We start from the raw sequence: 17,994 nt of genomic DNA on the forward strand, positions 1-17,994 counted from the left end.
TGACATATACTCCCCTATAAAAGCCCCTAATCTGTGCTGAAGAACTATCTTCTGCTCAGGAGTTTCACACTCTTCGATATCACTCTTTTTTAAAGCATGTTTTACAACTGTGTTGAAGTAGGCATATTAATTCGGGCATGAAAGTGAAAAGTAATACATGTCAAGAAACACAAATGCACTGCATGCTTCCAGCATCTATTACTACCAGCCACCCTGTGGGACCTTGTTAGTCAGTAGCTACACCTGAGTGCAGGCAGCATGCAACCTAATTTGGCAAACACGGAGTACACTGAATTAGATTTCCTCCTCCTTTTTAACCAGTGTTGCTTCAACCAACAAGTTGCATTTGAGTCTAAGCTAATAGAAAAGGCAGAGTCTCAACCTGGTGATGGATTTTGGTTCCACAAGGCTGACCTTTGGCCGAAGTTATCAAGCATTTGCAAAAAGGTGGTGTTGGTCCAAACTGAAATGAGAGCAGAGAATGGAGCTTCCCCAAGCATCATGACCTTTGCTGGCCACTCCATCAGCTGCCCGTCACTGCAGACTCATTTATCAGACACGCACTCTCTGAGGAAGCGCACAGGTGCTGACCTGGATGGGGGTTGTATGACATGTCGGGTCATCTCACACAATCTTGGCTGCAGGCAATAAGCGAGTGGGCGGAAACAGTCTTCACTGGTCAATAGTTAATGGGATAGAGCTCTTCTGCATCAGTGCTAATTTGGTACAAAAGTCATATGATGGGAGCTGCTCCGTCTTTGTGGATGAAAATAGTATCGGCCAATCTCTGACTTGTTGCCAACAAAAGGACCTTTCAGTTGTTCGTGGATTTGACCTTGTGCAGGGAAGCTGATTGAAGAGTGGAAAGTCATGCTTCAATCTGTCACTCTGTACAATTTCTGTAAGTACATAGCAGGACAGGTTTTTGCAGCAGACTAAGGGAAAACAAAAAAACAGAATACTTTCATTAGCAGTCTATTAAACACCAGGCAATGAAGGAAAAATCTGCTGTGATTTTTATTCAAGTTGCATGAAATCTTATTAAAATGCTCTGATTACAGCAGTTCAAATTTTAAAGAATTGTACTTCTGAATGTTTTCTGTGCTACCTATTTGATGCTGGAATAAGCTTGTAAAGAGATAGTCAACCTTTCCAGGGTTAGGGTTATAATCAAAGGTTAAGTCATAGTGTTTATGTGCATTTCTCCTAGTTCTTATGAGCTGTTTTCAAGTTCTCTTTTTAAATAAACTGTTTCACAATATCACTTAAGAAATGCCTCAAGAGCTGTTGAAATCATTACAATAGTCAAATCTTTGAATAGATTTCTGATAGCCAATCAGCGAGAGAACACAGCTGATGTCACTGAACACTTTGTAATGATGTAACATCCTTAACATTATTATAAACTTTCCAGAAATGTTTTAAGCGTGCTACCTTCTTTGTATCATATAAAACTGAGACATCAATAGACTTCTTACATCATCCTGTTATATCAAACTCTCTTTTAAGTTTAGACAATAATGAACCGCTCTGTAATGGACAGAGAGGACAAAGCTTCTATACGGGTAATTGAGCTGTAATGTAAGGAATTACTGACAGGAATGACAATTAGCAGTGACCTCTCACAGTTTCAAAGACTGGGGATATAAAAAGGGTAAATTACATTGAAGTTTTCTTAATTGACATTGTACATATCCTGATTCACACACTGTGGAAAAACACTGCCAGACACTCTGCAAAACACTTTGTTTTGAGCACAGCAAATTATCTTTGTTTGTTTCTGCTTATCTGTTTCACTGACGTCTAACAAAACACATTATGAGGCAAACTGGAATTCAACTAAATCCCTCTCTCAGAGCAAAACACTCATACTGTGACATTACTAGTGGCAGTGATATTAGGACTCATACTTGATTGACCAGAAGTGTAGAAGCTAACTCATTAAAGTTTGACAGGAATGATGGTTTGTCAAAGCATCCTCAAAGGCTGAGCGATTAAATTACTCTACAGGTGACTGGATCAGTTTGGAATTAATGAGAGATTAATTGGAGTGGCTCATCTTGGCAAAACTTGAACACCAGCGCCTGCTGCAGCAGCCTTGCAAATGCCTTTGGGTTGCCAATGGGGAATTTGCTATTGAAATATTATATTCTATAATCTAACATGGGGGATTCTCTTCTAACATTATGTGAGGTGAGAATTGTAACTGTAGCTTTGGATAACTACGCATCTGCAATACATATTTGATGTAGTTGCTCATGTGTTTGCAGTGTTTGAATCAAAGAGTTGGTGTTTAATTTTAATTCAAAATGCAATCCCAGTGTTTGTCATCATAATCAACCAACTACCCCAGCTTGCAGATTGGACTGGATTCAGCTGCCACGCTCAGTTGATTCTCAGGGGTTGTTTCTAAGCTAATTCTTTATGAGAATAACTGAACCTGCAAGATTCAGGCAAGCTCTGTAAGGCTTCGTTCAAGCTGCTTTAGGCAGGAATAACATTGTCTTGCCAGCCTAAGCCACCAAGTAGAACTGCATTAGGGCTAAGGATCTCACCTCCTCTGACTGAGACAGATTTGAGCTACTGCAGTTGCTGAAATGAAACTCTGCCAGCTGCTATAAACATCCACTGAACTTAGCATTCACCTGCAGCATCCAGTTTGTATCAACCCTAGTTTAGAGCCGGGGTTCCCAAACTTTTCAGCCTGCTATCCCCAAAATATAGGTGCCAAAGACTTTGTCCCCCACTGTCCCTCATTGTGACTTTAGACCATACTTTATCATAATTTTCTTCCATCTCATACGACAGCTTGTGTTCATATGACAAAAAACCTTGAATTCATAACGGCACAGGAAACACAGCCACATGCTCTTTTAGGTGGGCTAATTTTCTGCAGACCAGCTAAATGGAGCCACATTAAATCACTTTAAGACACAATTAAAAAAAAGAAGAGAAGCAAGAGCATTAACCTGCTGCTACTGATGCTTTTGATAATTAAATGTTCACTAACCCTAAACTTAGAAGTCATCTGGCAAAAAGAAAGGCAGAAAACTCATTAGATTTTCTATTTTCAAGGTTTTATTTCAAGTTTAGATACTCATTTTGTCAATATTATTTACTGTAAATGGATAAAATGTACTAATTTTAGTAAACTTTAAAAGAAAAACATTCTGGAAGACATCTCTAGACCCCCCAATTGTGTCTTGCGACCCCCCCGGGGGTCCCGACCCAAACTTTTGGAACCCCTGGTTTAGAGTCATCAAGTAGGCATTTCATCTGCAGGGAGCTGGAGTCACACACGTGAGACTGTTTGCAAGATGCAAAGATACAGTATCTCACATTTCTGCAAATATTTAATTATATCTTTTCATGGGACAACACTGAAGAAATGACACTTTGATACAATGTAAAGTAGTCAGTGTACAGCTTGTCTAACAGTGTAAATTTACTGTCCCCTCAAAATAACTCAAAACACAGCCATTAATGTCTAAACCACCGACAACGAAAGTGAGTACACCCCTCAGTGAAATTGTCCAAATTGGGCCCAAAGTGTCAATATTTTCTGTGGCCACCATTATTTTCCAGCACTGCCTTAACCCTCTTGGTCATGGAGTTCACCAGAGCTTCACAGGTTGCCACTGGAGTCCTCTTCCACTCCTCCATGAAGACATCACAGAGCTGGTGGATGTTAGAGACCTTGCGCTCCTCTACCTTCTGTTTGAGGAGACCCCACAGATGCTCAATAGGGTTTAGGTCTTGAGACATGCTTGGTCATTCCATCACCTTCACCCTCAGCTTCTTTAGCAAGGCAGTGGCCGTCTTGGAGGTGTGTTTGGGGTCAATATCATGTTGGAATACCGCCCTGTGGCCCAGTTTTTGAAGGGAGGGGATCATGCTCTGCTTCAGTATGTCAGGACATGTTGGCATTCATGGTGTTCTCAGTGAACTGTAGCTCCCCAGTGCCAGCAGCACTCATGCAGCCCCAGACCATGACACTCCCATCACCATGCTTGACTGTAGGCAAGACACACTTGTCTTTGTACTCCTCACCTGGTTGCCACCGCCCACGCTTAACACCATCTGAACCAAATAAGTTTATCCTAGTCTCATCAGACCACAAGACATGGTTTCAGTAATCCATGTCCTTAGTCTGCTTGTCTTTAACATACTGTTTGCAGGCTTTCCTGTGCATCATCTTTAGAAGAAATGAGAGGGGTGTACTCACCTTTGTGAGATACTGTAAATGTCATGTTGATTCATGTTGATCATTGATGATTCATAATCTATGTTATACACAAAACATGCTAAGAATCAACAAAATCCAAAGGATATAGTTTTAGTAGATTGCCACTGTTTGGAAAATTAGACATAAAGAAAGCTACACTGAATTAACTTCTAAAATATTGCAGTGTTAGTCATGTTCATGGCACAAACTTACTTAGCATTGCTTTTTTCAATTGCATCTGTTCTCATAATACACACTGCGTCCAGTGTCTGAAGCATCATAACCCATATGTTGGGTGGTGACTCAAATCAACCCCTGTAAAAGTAACGATGGGGCGTTCGTGACATGCATGAAGCCTGTTACGCACCGTGTTCATTTACAAGTGAGTGGCTCAGCTCCTCTGCGCCGCTCATAACTCAGCCATTTTGTCGGGGGGGACAGTGCAGAGGATGAGGTCAGACCACAGACGCTCCTAGCTGGCTGATAATAGCTGATAGCTTTGAGTGGTCTTTAGAGTGGGTCCAAGGAAAAAAACACAAAACAAAACTGATTACATTCATATTCAGACCATACACCAGAACACGATCAAGAGCCTTCTCTCTACCTCTGAATGAGGAAGCACTCTGCTCAGAGATTGTCTCTTTCAATTGTCCCTATCAATTGTAGATGACTCAACAAGCATCTAGTCTTTCTCCCACAAATGTAAGAAATTGAATGAGGACATAAAAATAGGTTGTTGTTCCACTACTTTCACTTTATGATGACGTATATGTCCATCCCTGTGTGAGTGTGTTTAATAGCAAGTTAAGCCTGTTTTTTAATTCACCTCAATGTTCAGCATGTTTGCATCAGTGCATAAGCTGCTCTACTTGCCTCTGAAAGTGTCTCTGGTGAAATGTTACAGCTCTTTTCTGCTTAGGGCCACATATTAATAAATGTCAGTAATGTTGAGCTGGCTTAGACACTGACTTGATGCACTGCTGAATCGGTGAATTGACCTTAGACCCTGACACCACACATCAGCTCATATTAAGACAACACAGCCAGCGCGCTGAGCTGCAGCCTGATTTTGACGGACACGAAGTCGTTATCTCTGTTGGTTGCCACTAATCATATGCCTCCATAGAGTCACGGCTCAGGTCACAGAAATGACAGTTTTTCAAGGACAAACCTCACCTGGCATTTTTTTGTTTCAGACAAATAAGTGGACCAGTGTGTGTGAGCTGTCATGGAAGGCAAAGTGTGCTATAATGTGACAAAGTGCTTTATGCTGCAGCTTTATGAAGTCAATAGATACATTTTGATCATTGGAATGAGTCCAAAGGTAGTGAGCAGATGACACTTGAAGGCCCTTTATTTATGTAACACTCCATATGATTACAAAAGTGGGAACATCTACCCTACAAAATGAGTGACCTCATCATTATTGTTTAGCAGTATGAATTCTGAATGATGGATTCCTGCTCATTCAGCTTGACTTTAAGACTCTGCAGGAGAACAAAACTGACAGCTGAGGATCTGTGTTTTCCATTTAAGAAAGATAATTACTTTTAGGTGAAAAAAAATGGAATATATTCTGTGATTTTAGGTTTTAGAGTTGCTTTTTGATAAAGTAAAAAAATCACAAGATCTCTGTACACTTTGTAAAATAGATTTAACCTAGATGCTTTTTTTTTGCATGACAGACAAAGCTCTGAAATGCTCCTGCATAACAGTTGTATCCATCCATCCATCCATCTAAGCTGTCATTGGGTGAGAGGCACCCTGGACAGGTCACCAGTCCATCACAGGAGTAACATGTAGAGGCAGACAACCAGTCAAGCATGCACTCACACTTAGGGGCAATTTAGAGTCACCTATCCTGGTAAGCAGGTATTTGGACTGTGTGGGGAAGCTGGAGTACATGTAGAAAACCCACACACACATTAGGAGAACATGCAAACTCCACACAGAAAGGTTCCTGCCCAGCCTGGGATACAAACCAGGAACCTTCTACAGCTGTTATCAGTCCTGTTATTAAATCAGTTCATGGTTTAAAGGATAAAGATTTTTTCTTCTCCTCTCTGTCTGTAAGAAGTCTTATTTCCCCCTCACCTCTGTGAGCATTACTGACACTAGTTCCTCTAAGGGAAGAGAATAGCACAATTCGAAATGATTACTGTCTTGTCCTTGTTGCCATGTCTGCAAGACTCTCTCAACCATTTCACATTATTGTCATTCACTGCAGTGGTCTTCTCATCTGCATGGTGGTAGCCCTTCTGCAATCACAAGGACATGAAATTGGACTTCAGCAGGGAGCTGAATGTTCCTTCAGTCTCAACAATCCTTTTAATCTTTCATCAATCATGTGGAAGCAGCTCGGAGCCGTGATCCTATCACCGTTTGAAGGGAATAGTTTAGCATTGACAAGCATGAGAACTGCAGTGAAAGTTTGCCATGCAAGGAAGTTGTGATGCATCCCTGGTTCGGCTTGGCACTTTGATGAGAAAATCCTGAAGCTTGATTGCTGAAATTGAAGGCAAACAAACAATTGGAAGTGGTATTTCACTTGCAGTCAGCTCAAGGATCTTGAGAGAACATAAAAATGGAGAGGGGTTCTAAAAATGGTTTTCTTCAGCTGCACTGAGAGAGGCAATCACTGAAGCGGTAAGGCCAAATAAAATGCGAACCTTAAACAGGGACTGAACTCACAAAGTCCGCTCGGGCCAGATTTCTCTTAAGTGGCCATTTTAGAAATAAAGCAGAGAGTAATGAGCGGTTTCTCTAGTTATCAAGCAAACATTTTAGGTCCAAAGGTGCTCCCAAATAAAGACCAATGAGCTGGAACGCTGTGCTAAAGTCAGTAAGGTTGTTTTATCACAGAGATGGTGGAGCTGTACTGCAGTGCCACGACATCACATGCTGCTTTCTTTAAGATGGTACGATGAAATTGAAATAATAGGGTTCCTAAAAATCTTTATCTGAGGTCTTATATTGAACTGATACATGAATGAAATTCCCAGCTGAATCAGTCTAAAGAGGAAATTGTAACTGTCTAAACATTTCACAGGAATTACTTCTAATAGTTCATAAAAAGCGAGTGGTCACACACTGATAGTTCTGTTCTTCGTGAGCTGAACATGGTTTCAAGGAAATTTAGTTTTTTTTTTCACCAAAAGAAGAAAAAAGTAGATTAAACAGCTTTGGTTTCAGCTTCAAAGCTAAACTATCGTATTGATCCAATATAAGAGTTTTTTTTCCTTGTAATACATCAGAAACAAAGTTTGATCATCTTATATTCGGGGGTGGAGTGATTGAATGTGTTACAAAATTCAACCTTCAAAGCGAGTGCTCCTCTCATGACTGAGGTTAGCCATCACTGGGGGGGATGAAAGATGGGGAGACACGGGGGACAAAGTTGCTCAAAAGTAGGACAAGTTAACCAACAAGTGAGATAGAGTTATGAAGCCTTTTTTATCAAAGCAGCAGAGACATTAAACAACTGTCAAACAACCAAAGATGTGCCCATTAGACCTGTTATTGTAGACTGCAGGTTATTTTCATTCTTATGGCAGTTAAATACTGATACCATACAGTTGTGCTCATTAGTTTACATACCCTTGCAGAATTTGTGGTTTCTTGGGTAGTTTCTGTTGTCTTTATGATATAAAAAAGGGTAAATACAGTTGTTTGATAAAAGTTTTGCCTCACCCAACCACTAACCATGAGTGAAAAAAAGTTTTTCTCTTATCATTCATATTCTCTGAAAGTGGCCCAAAAAAAATCACAAATTCTGCCAGGGTATGTCAACTTATGAGCACAACTGTAAGTGCTTAATTTACACAAATGATCACAGTTTAGTATTTTATTTTAAATTTTTATTTCCTAAAAACTAATCTAACACTAAAAATGGTAAAATGAACAGACATGATAAAATGATAAAAGTGCTAAAGGTTCCATTTAAAAAGCATATCAGAAAACAGCCAACCAATAAAAACGATAGAATCACATGAATAAATAAGACAATCTGGGCTCAAGTCATAAGATTGGAGGCTGACTGTGTGAGAAAATAAAAGCTATTGTTTGTTCAGCTCAGTAATAGCAGCAGGAACAAAGGTTTTCTTGTGACGCTGTGTCCTGCACCTTGGGACTAAAAACCGTCGTACAGAGTGTAGAAGCTGGAAATCCCTGTGCAGAGGGTGTGAGGCATTATTTAAAATAGAGGTGGCTATCCGCTGTAACTGACTAGTGTACAGGGTTGCTGTGGATGCCTGTGGCTCACCAGTCAACTTGCTTGACCATTTAACTATCTAATTAACTTTAACTGTATTGGCTGTACTGGAATGATTTTGCAAAAACAAAATAAAAAAACAGACAAAATAAATAAATAAAAAGATACCAGTTTATTTCATTTCAGTGTGAAAAATTAATTTTGAAAGACTTTTTTTTAGTTTTTTAGTTTTTCTTCATCATTACTGACAATTAAAATAGTTTTCCTTTTAACAAGATTTGGTCCACAAAAAGTTATTTTCTTCAAATTACTCTCAAAAAGGAAGCTTGTCTCACTACCAGGCTCATCCTACATTACGGCCAACATTTTCCTAATTTCATATTTTAGGCATCCCCTTAGACTTCAAACTCTTTAATATTGGATGCTTTGTGCAGTTTTTGACCTCCATCAATTTTATAAACTGCAAAATTGTCAAATAAAAGATGAATCTGTTTATATCATCAATAGCATATTGGAGTAATCGCTAGCCCTCTCCTGTTATTAGCATTATTGCTCACAAACAGTGAAGTAGCCATTACAGTTTTAACACTGATGCACTTAATGTGACTCATGAAGATGAGCCCGTCGTATCAATGTGATTGTTTCTTTTCAATAAAATTAAAAAGCAGTAAATCATGAAGCTTGTAATAGTAGCGTCTGAAAGGCTGAGTTACAGGATGTTAAATTTGAAGCGAATGTGCAGACCAAACTTATTTGTGGCCCAAAACATAATAAGTTGAGAATATTAAAATTATGTAACATTTCAATTTTTAGAAAGAGACAGGTGGTTTGAGAGAGGAAGCTCATTATTTTCTGCTTTTAGGTTTTGCTTTCTGTTGCAGATTAAAATAATGAAATATGAAAATCTACACGCTTTTAATTATTCGCAATGGGAGCTGTTTTATTCCATCAATATACCTCTGTTTTGATTTAAGCCTGTGAGGCATGTATTGTATATTCTATACAAAAAAACAACCTTAATGTAATTTTCAATCCAGTGTGAGATGTCATTTCAAAGTACTAGTTCCTCTAAAGATATGCTGCTTTGCCAGACATGTTATACAACAAAATGTTGCCATTCCCCACCAGAGTGGAGAGTCCCACATACACTCTGCTAGTGTTTTCAAATGATTTCCTCTGTTCATTAACAAAGAAAGAGGAATGTGAAAGGGAAAAAGAAGACAAGGAGTGGGGGTACAGCATAACCAAGCATTCCCTAATTAGGAGTTTTATGGGGCATATAATTTGAGTTACAACACTAAGCCTCCATTCAGAGGCAAACACTTTTTCTTTATACTAGAGCACAAAGCTGCAGTCTGAAACTCACAAGTTCAAAGCGGAGTGAGAAATTCACAAACAGACTGAAATCTTCACAGTACCATTGATCAGCTGCAATAAGTTCCACAGCTTTAAACACTTCATGATTTATATTGTTCCTAGACATCAAATCGGTCTAATAATACTTTGAATGTATCTGTAACAAGAAATGTCCACTAACAGATGAGATAATGCTGGGATATGGATCTTATGCTGCACAGTTACATTGTTTTACCATCTAATCCATAAATACAGCATGTTCTTATTCTAACAGTTATCATGAGACTAGACAACTGCGCACATCCACATTACACAATTGTCACATCCCTGAACAGGTACTGTACTCCCATCTGGAGTATGTATGAGCAGAACAGCTGTACAGCTGTGATAAGAATACATTTGTTGCTGTATACTTTGTTTTTGTAATTAAGTTTATTTTGAAGTGCATTTCACAGAGCATCCAATGCATATATGTGGTATAGTACACATATTCTATGTATTGTTTGATCTTTCCACTGGCTCAGGTGTTTCAGCTCTGAGTACCAGAGTTCTAACTGCCAGCAGGACATCCTCCAGACTTCCACAGACACTATATTTTGTAGCCATAATGACTTAAGTACAGAAACTAATGGAGATACGGACTTAATTTTAGATTCCTGAGGGGAAAGTGAAAAAATAAATTAAAAATGAAGTGACAGGAATAATGTTCAGAGTTGGCAGGGGTTTGCACTCCCTGATTGTCCCTTAAGTTTCTGCTGCAGATATCTCATAACTCTTAAATGAAGTGTCTGCCACTGCTGTTACTGTATAGCATCAGCCATCTTTTTTTTTAACTAACAAATATTTTACAAACAATACTGAGCACATAAGACAGACAGGGTCATCATCATGAGTGAGTAAAAATGCTTGACATGATATACCACAGTAAGGGACAGAGAGGAGAAAAACAAACAAACAAATAAAAAGTGGGGTGGCTAGCTGTGTTATTTAACAGCATTCAAGTTCAGTTCTTAAGTGTCTGAGAATTTCTTTGAACCTTAAGGTCCTGTCAGTTCAAGGCAGTCCACAGGAGGCACAAACAAGGCCTTTTCCACAGCAAAACATATGAAAATATAGACATCATTACACATTCATACAAGCTGTCCAGTTCTTCCAATATTTTTCACCTTTTTTCGTTGCATGTCTTAGAGAGAAAGTAAATTGTTCCATACAATACATTTCTTGAATACTTTCTATCCATCCCTTGATTGTTAGGGATTCTTTATTCAGCCATTTCCTGGTTATGGCTTTCTTACTACCAGCTAATAGTATTGGTATATTTCTCAAGTATATGACACTGAAGTTAAAATCAAGCTCTGAGGTATAGCATCAGCCCTCATGAATGTTTCATCTTATTGTTCTTCAAACCTTAAATAACAGATTATTTTGTCTTCTTCGAGGCAGTGCAGGACAAACTGTGAATTGATATTGAGAACTTGTTCACAAACTGTTAACTGTTTAAGCATGCAGCTGGAGACAGGTTTATCCTCTAAAGGCTAATCTGAGCCTAACATTGTCTTTTGGTTCCATTTTTGTTTGCTGCCAACCCCCGAGGGGAATATCCAGCTCTTTATCCACTAAATGCTCCCTTATTTTCACCACCTTGAAGCTGAAATCCACAGACTGCGTGATGAAACTAGTGTGGGTGACACAAAGTGGTTGACCAGGCTTGCTGTAAAGCTGTAGAAAGCCAGGGAAGCTGCAGAATCCTGGAAGTAAATATACGTCATCATTTCAAAAAATACTTTAAAAATTGTAGCTGTAAAGATTGTAGGTGCAAATATAAATTTCCTTACAGCTGAGGTATAATTCTGGGCACAGTATTGCTTCAAATAATTTGGATTTTTATTTGTGATGAATCATATACCACCAGTTCTGTTTGATAGCTGAGCAGAGGCCAACACTGTGAGCTACAAGATATAGCCTGCATCAATGTATTCTTCACACTTGGGGCCACGTGAAGAGTGCTGCATAACCAGTGAATTATAGCCCACCACCTGCAAACATGAGCCTGAATGCAGCTTCCCAAACTGGCCCCTCTCCTCCTGTTGCCTGGGTTAACAGAAGATCTCTCATTCCCACAATGACACGACCACACCAAGCCGGTCTTCAGTTTTACATTTGAAAGCATATTTAACTTTTCACTCCTCCATTCACAGCCTGTGAGCAGTAAGACTCTGAGCGCAGCCAAGATTAGCTTTTGGCAGACAATGCAGTGAATTAAAGGCCACACATGGCCCCTCTCTTGTTCTCAGGGTGACCAAACACACTTCCAGGGCCAGGAACTCTTGACCAGTCTTTTTAACCCACAGGGTGAAACTAGGAGTAGGAGATAAGTATACGGCAATGGATTTAGGATCAGAACTTGGCGAGACAAAAGTGTTGTCAGATGGAACAAGGCAGATGGTCTTTTTCCCTCACTAACCTGCCAAACTTTAGTGTCAGAGGTTTCAGCTTAAGTCGAGGAACTCTGAAACATTTAGTTCTGTGCTTGTACATCTTTGTTGGGTACTAAACATAGATGAGCAAGTTGATATCTCTACCATCCTAAAACATGTCCATTAATGAAAAAGCTCCACAGTTCAGCTGAAGAGTTGTTTCAGCATCAAACTGTGTTGTTTTTTCTTCTGACAAATTAAATATGAATTTAAAAACAAGTCAAAAAAATCCTGGAAGTCAGACACTTAGTGAGAGGCTCCCTGAGGGAATTTCACAAGATGTGGGACTCGTTCTTTAAGTATTTGCAGGAGCCGGACCTCTCTGAGACCCCTGATTAGGTGGTTACCTTTTTGGTAATATTCAAAGTGATGTTGATGGCGACAGACGGACCAATAACAATTTATTTGTTTTGAATTGTTTTTATTTTTTCATTTAATTTAATTAAATATTTTGTATTTGTCTATTTACTTAATTATTTATTAACTTTATACATATTGATTTGTATATGCTTCTCTATATCATTTAAATTCTAATATAATATGTACCACTAGTGTTGTTGTTGTTGTATGTCACTGTCTGTGTGCTGTCCTGGTTTTGTTTTGTTTGTATCTAACAAAATGTCAATAAACATATCTGTGAAAAAAAAAAAAGAAAAAAAAAAATCCTGCTCATTGTACATTGTTCTCTAAAATTTGATTGCTGATAAATTAAAAGTAATCAGCAATTTAAGTAAAAACTATATGTCCCTGCAGGGTTTATAAATAGATAAAATGTTAAACATGTTGCATATGTAGAAACATTCTGTTAAATATTTCAGCAGTGAAGGCTCTCAAATTTAAATCTGCAAAATAAATTCCAACTGTGTTTTAATAATGTATTCATGATAAGTCAAGTCATGTTTTAGCTTTCATATGGCACTCTAGAGACAATGCATTTTTTAAGATGACTAATTTTAAGTTAATGTGAGGGCACAATTACAGTAATCAACACTTCCCTCCTTATTTAATCAGAAACACTGTCAAATACTAATTCTGAATAATCTTAAGAGAACATTAGTCATACTTTTGGCTTACAAAAATGTTCAGAAGCCACATTTGCAGTTTTTTTTAATTTCACCATATTTTTGAATAAAGCTTCAGTGCAGCAGTGTGGGAGGAAATCTAATGATATGCTGAAGGTTAAGAAAATGAATGCAAAAATCTTTGCATGCACGAATCCTCCATAGGATTATTATCAGCAGCATTTGGGAGGAGATAAACGTCCAGGAAAAGGTGGAAAACCTGCAGCTATTAGGAGGGACTATAGCGTAGTACCGAAGGGGGCGACCACGCACAGTCGCACACTCATCCCTGCTCCCAAACTCGTAATTGTAAATCGTGAGGGAGCGCGCAGCTTGTCATTCCCTACATATCTGCTGCTGTGTCACTTTATCATCCACAGTGCGTCCGGGGACTACTCCACATATTTAACTCCTGGAGGATTTTTTAACAGAGAACATTGAGGTGTGTGCATGCTAATGGACACCTCCTCATCCATGTGAGAGAGAGAGAGAGAGAGAGAGAGAGAGAGAGAGCGCTGGAAGCAGCAGCAGCAGCAGCAGCACCTTGGAGGAGCAGCAGCAGAAGGAGGAGGAGGAGGAGGATTTTTCTGCCGTACCGTGTCGTGCACAGTGGAAATACACTCGCCTGCTCGGGGTACTATCAAAGCGAAAGGGAGGGAAGAAGAGGACGGAGACCAAGTACAAGCATAAGGGCTTTTTTTGGGGGCTGCCAGACTCTATCTGTGAATTGTCATCGGGACAGGCCTGCTACAGTGGATGTGTCTTCAGCATGGTAAGGTTATTTTAAGGAAGATTTTTCTCAGAAAAAGCAGACGGTTGAATGCAAGCGTCATGCAGTAGTGGAGCAAATACTGTGAGCCAATGCTGGGGAGTCGCGACTCTTCAATGTGGTGCGACTCTGGTGCGACTCTGGTGCGTTTAGCGTCGTTTGTTGAAGAATCTGCCCCGATACGCATGTTGTGTGCCTCGGACAGCGAGAGAGATTAACGATGCTTGGTGAACGGCGCAGCACGGTATCGGATCTCTCTCTCTGCTCCTCGTTCTCAAGCAGCCCAAAGGGGGGGTTTGTAGACTGCCTTTAACATCACTGTGTGAATGTGATCGCTTGTAAAAGCATCCCAAAAAAAGTCCACAGTTGCCTTTCCTAGTGGATTCAGGGATGGGGATGGCTGCAGCACGTCCCTAAATGATGTGAGATAGGCACATAAATAACAGATGAAGGCGGAGGAGGACTTGCTTTCTGATTTTATAGAGGAAGGATGAAATGCCTTGCTGAGTGTAAGACTGTGTGCTCACCTCGTCACCTAAGACCATTTTCCTGAAGAGAGAGGTTATTATAATGCTGGTCTTTGAATTTCAAGGTGTTGGATCAGAAATGTTGTAGTTAGGATCAGGACTAGATCCCCCCTCATTTAATTTTTTTTTTTACAGGAGAGTCCAGATTCAACTTTGTAGTGGCCTGTCGTATCAGAGCAGAGCAAACCCTTGGATTGTGTCTGTGTCAGGTGGCTGTGTTTTCAGTGGGACGAAGCTTGTAGGGCTGGAGAGGAGAAGCATTTAGTCAGTTATGAGTGATATTCATTTAAGTGCTTCCTCTTTTAAAGGGAAAATACTGTTCTAACATCCGATTAATTAACAATTAATTAATTACAATAAAATAAACAAACCATTAGGCTTATTGTTTTTGGAAAAATGTTAACTTGTTACTTTAATTAAACCACAATGATCCACGACCACAACTTGCTTTGACATGTTTTGTCCTGTTAAATTTACGAAGTCTTAAAAAGTGCATTATCACATAAGCTCACAATCAAACAAGTCAAATTAGGTGTAATTTATATATATTAAAAAAATGTCCATTTGAAGATTCTGCTGCTTGCAAACAGTTGATACTAGAGGAGTAAAATCCTGAGTAGGACCCCTGGGAGTCATTGTTGAGGCCCTACACAAAGCTGAGACTAGCTCTGCTCTCTTACAAGTCTACTCAGCACCACCTCCTCTACACACACACCCACACACACACACACTCACAAAATACCCCGCTGGTACTACTTTGGAAACATGCTATGTATATCACCGGCACAAACACATTGGCGGTGTTAAAAACTAATGAGAATTTTGCAAAAAAAAGATTGAAAAGTTGTGAGGAAACAGGATGAAGCAAAGTCATGATTTTTTTTAAACCTTTGTGTCAAAATTAAATCTCAACAAATTCTAGTATTTGACATCAAAATGATCAACTGTGCATGATCTACATTTTCTACAAATTTACCACAAATTGGATGAAAAAAAGTTCAGAGATAACTTCATTCTCTGGTAGTAGTCAAAGTTACCCAGGACCTGCTGCAGAAATCCACACCATAAAGAACCTCTGTGTGTGGAGGGATTTGTTTTGCATATAATAGAGTCACAAGTGCCACCATTTGGCATAGAGGGATGCATGACCTCAGATATTAGAGGTTAAATCCAAGGGAATCCTGGGGCCCTCCATCCTCTAAGGCAAGTGTTTCGTGAAGGCATCAAATAAGTCTGGAGTTGTTAGGTCCAGCCGAGGTTAACCTTTGTAGAACGAGGCTGCATTCCCCCAGTTGTCTTTGTCGTGCTGATGAGCTCTGAGAAGCAGCCTCTGCACTAGTTCTCTGCATGATAAGAGGAGAAACGACCCCCTCTTTGTGATCACAAATGAAAAAATCTGTTGCTTGTTTTTTTCGCCTTTTGTTGTTTTGCACTGAACGGCACAGCTACTCTCTGAAGGACTGATTGCTGGAAGAAAGATGACATGTAAGTTGCATTTGGACCTTGTTATATTCCATAAACGATTGTTGCGTTTGAACCAGCGTTGGCAGTGATCGGGGGCAGAACCATAACAGAGAGGAAACAATGAAATGCCTCTGTCCCTCAGGAGTTCTTGAAGGGGATATTGTGTATTTCAAGTAATAATTGTTGTGAGCACAGTACGGTCATCTAGAGAGAGAGAGAAGATGCATTTGAAGGAAATGCTGTTACGGTGAAGTGTCTGCTCTCTGTGATCCTGCATGACTCAGTGGTAACAGCATCACAATAGAAATATGGCTTTCATTAAAAAATGAAAGCTAATCAGCAAAGCAGCATTTAGATGACATCAGTATGAATCTTGGAGATATTAAAGTGACAGCTGGATTGGATTATAGTGTGAGTAGTACACATCAGTCTGTCCTGTTTGTTGTAAAGTCAGTGATTCTGACATACCTGGTTTTTCAACTGAGCATGCATTGAGTGCAACACAAGGAGAGGGTGATTTTTGTAGCCTGGAGTATTAGGTTTAGTTGAAGCTGCAGTCTGTCGTCTTGTGATTTATCACACATAGAACTAATGGGTAGCTGTCACAATTACACCCCCCCCCTACACACACACACACACACTCTCTGTCTCACTCACAACCTCACACACACTCCAGACTTGGTGTGATAAGTTGAAGACTCCACAGAAATCAAAAACATGTGGTGACACTAAATGACCAACCGATTGTTCCAGAGAAGAGCGTCTTTTCTTCTTTCTACAGGCTTCTCTGATGTGTTCGCCTTTTTTAATATTCATAAATATAATGTGGCAAGTTATTTTTTTATGTGTTGCAGAGTTTGAAATTTGACAAGCACACAGGATTAAAGTGAAAGTTATTTTGGTGGCCCTGTAAACCTGACCCTGGTTTAAAATTAGAAATCAGTTCTTTGTTGGAGGCAGGAAGCGTGTTTTGAGTGTTTTAGCAAATCAGGAAGCGTCATGGGTTCATTGTGAAATGAAAGATTACCAAAATTTTGATGGACACCTAAAAAGACATTTTAAAAGGCTATGGGTTTTTAGATTACAGGGCATGGAAATTCAAATACTTTCAAATTCACCTTGAAGAAAAATCATCTATTAATGCTTTAATAACGACTAACATTGATATATTTTTCCCATGTTTGTGTCATTACATTTGAAAGATAGGAAATAAAAAGGGAACAGAGAAGTATTTGGTGTCATAACCATGTGTGCTGATACCCAAAACCACCATAAGACTTACATTTTCTGCGTTTAGATGAGAGATAATAATAGCTTTTAACACAAAAGTCAATTGTGTGGATCTGTTAGATTTTGTTTCCACACTCTCTATTTTCCCGGGGCGTTGCAATGTTCACCATTTTCTCTAAATCTTTTGGATCCACTTTTCAAAGAACTGGAATCCTACACCTGTTTGGTGCTCTGTAAGTCTGAATCACTCAAACAAAGTACGTTAGAAGTGAGGTTGGGGAGGAAATTATGTGCTCGAGCCCCTAGACACAGGGTAGTATTTCTTTTCCTGGACACACAGCAACAGACTCCCCTTTGTGTCCAACATTTCATAGTACGCATGTAGCAATTTTTAAGGATGACTCTCACTGCTGTGGAAGCTAACAACAATCTGCAGGTGTTGTACGTATTATCCTTACACACTCTGCTTTGATATAGTCTTGTCTGCTCAAAGCCACAGCAGAACATAATCCCACTCATGTTTTTCTCAAAATCAGCTCCCCCTTTCCCATATACTCTCAGTTCCAGTATTCTGCAGGTGGTGTGTAAAAAATACAGCCAAAAAAGATTTCTACCTTTGGATATGAATCACTCACAACATGCATTTTTGAAGTTTGGTGGGGGGTACTCAACACC

The 17,994-nt window shown here is 39.4% G+C and overlaps 1 protein-coding gene across 2 annotated transcripts in view; it reads left to right on the forward strand.

The window, feature by feature from the left end:
- The first annotated feature begins 13,875 nt into the window (after nt 1-13,875).
- Nucleotides 13,876-17,994, forward strand: part of tenm4 (teneurin transmembrane protein 4) — a 164,342-nt gene continuing 160,223 nt past the window's right edge. For both annotated transcript variants that reach the window (XM_034701399.1, XM_034701400.1), the window contains exon 1: nt 13,876-14,101. The gene's annotated coding sequence lies outside the window, so the exon portion shown is untranslated. The remainder of the gene's footprint in view (nt 14,102-17,994) is intronic.

This window comes from Notolabrus celidotus, chromosome 14 (genome assembly GCF_009762535.1).
Source record: "Notolabrus celidotus isolate fNotCel1 chromosome 14, fNotCel1.pri, whole genome shotgun sequence".
Taxonomy (NCBI): domain Eukaryota; kingdom Metazoa; phylum Chordata; class Actinopteri; order Labriformes; family Labridae; genus Notolabrus; species Notolabrus celidotus.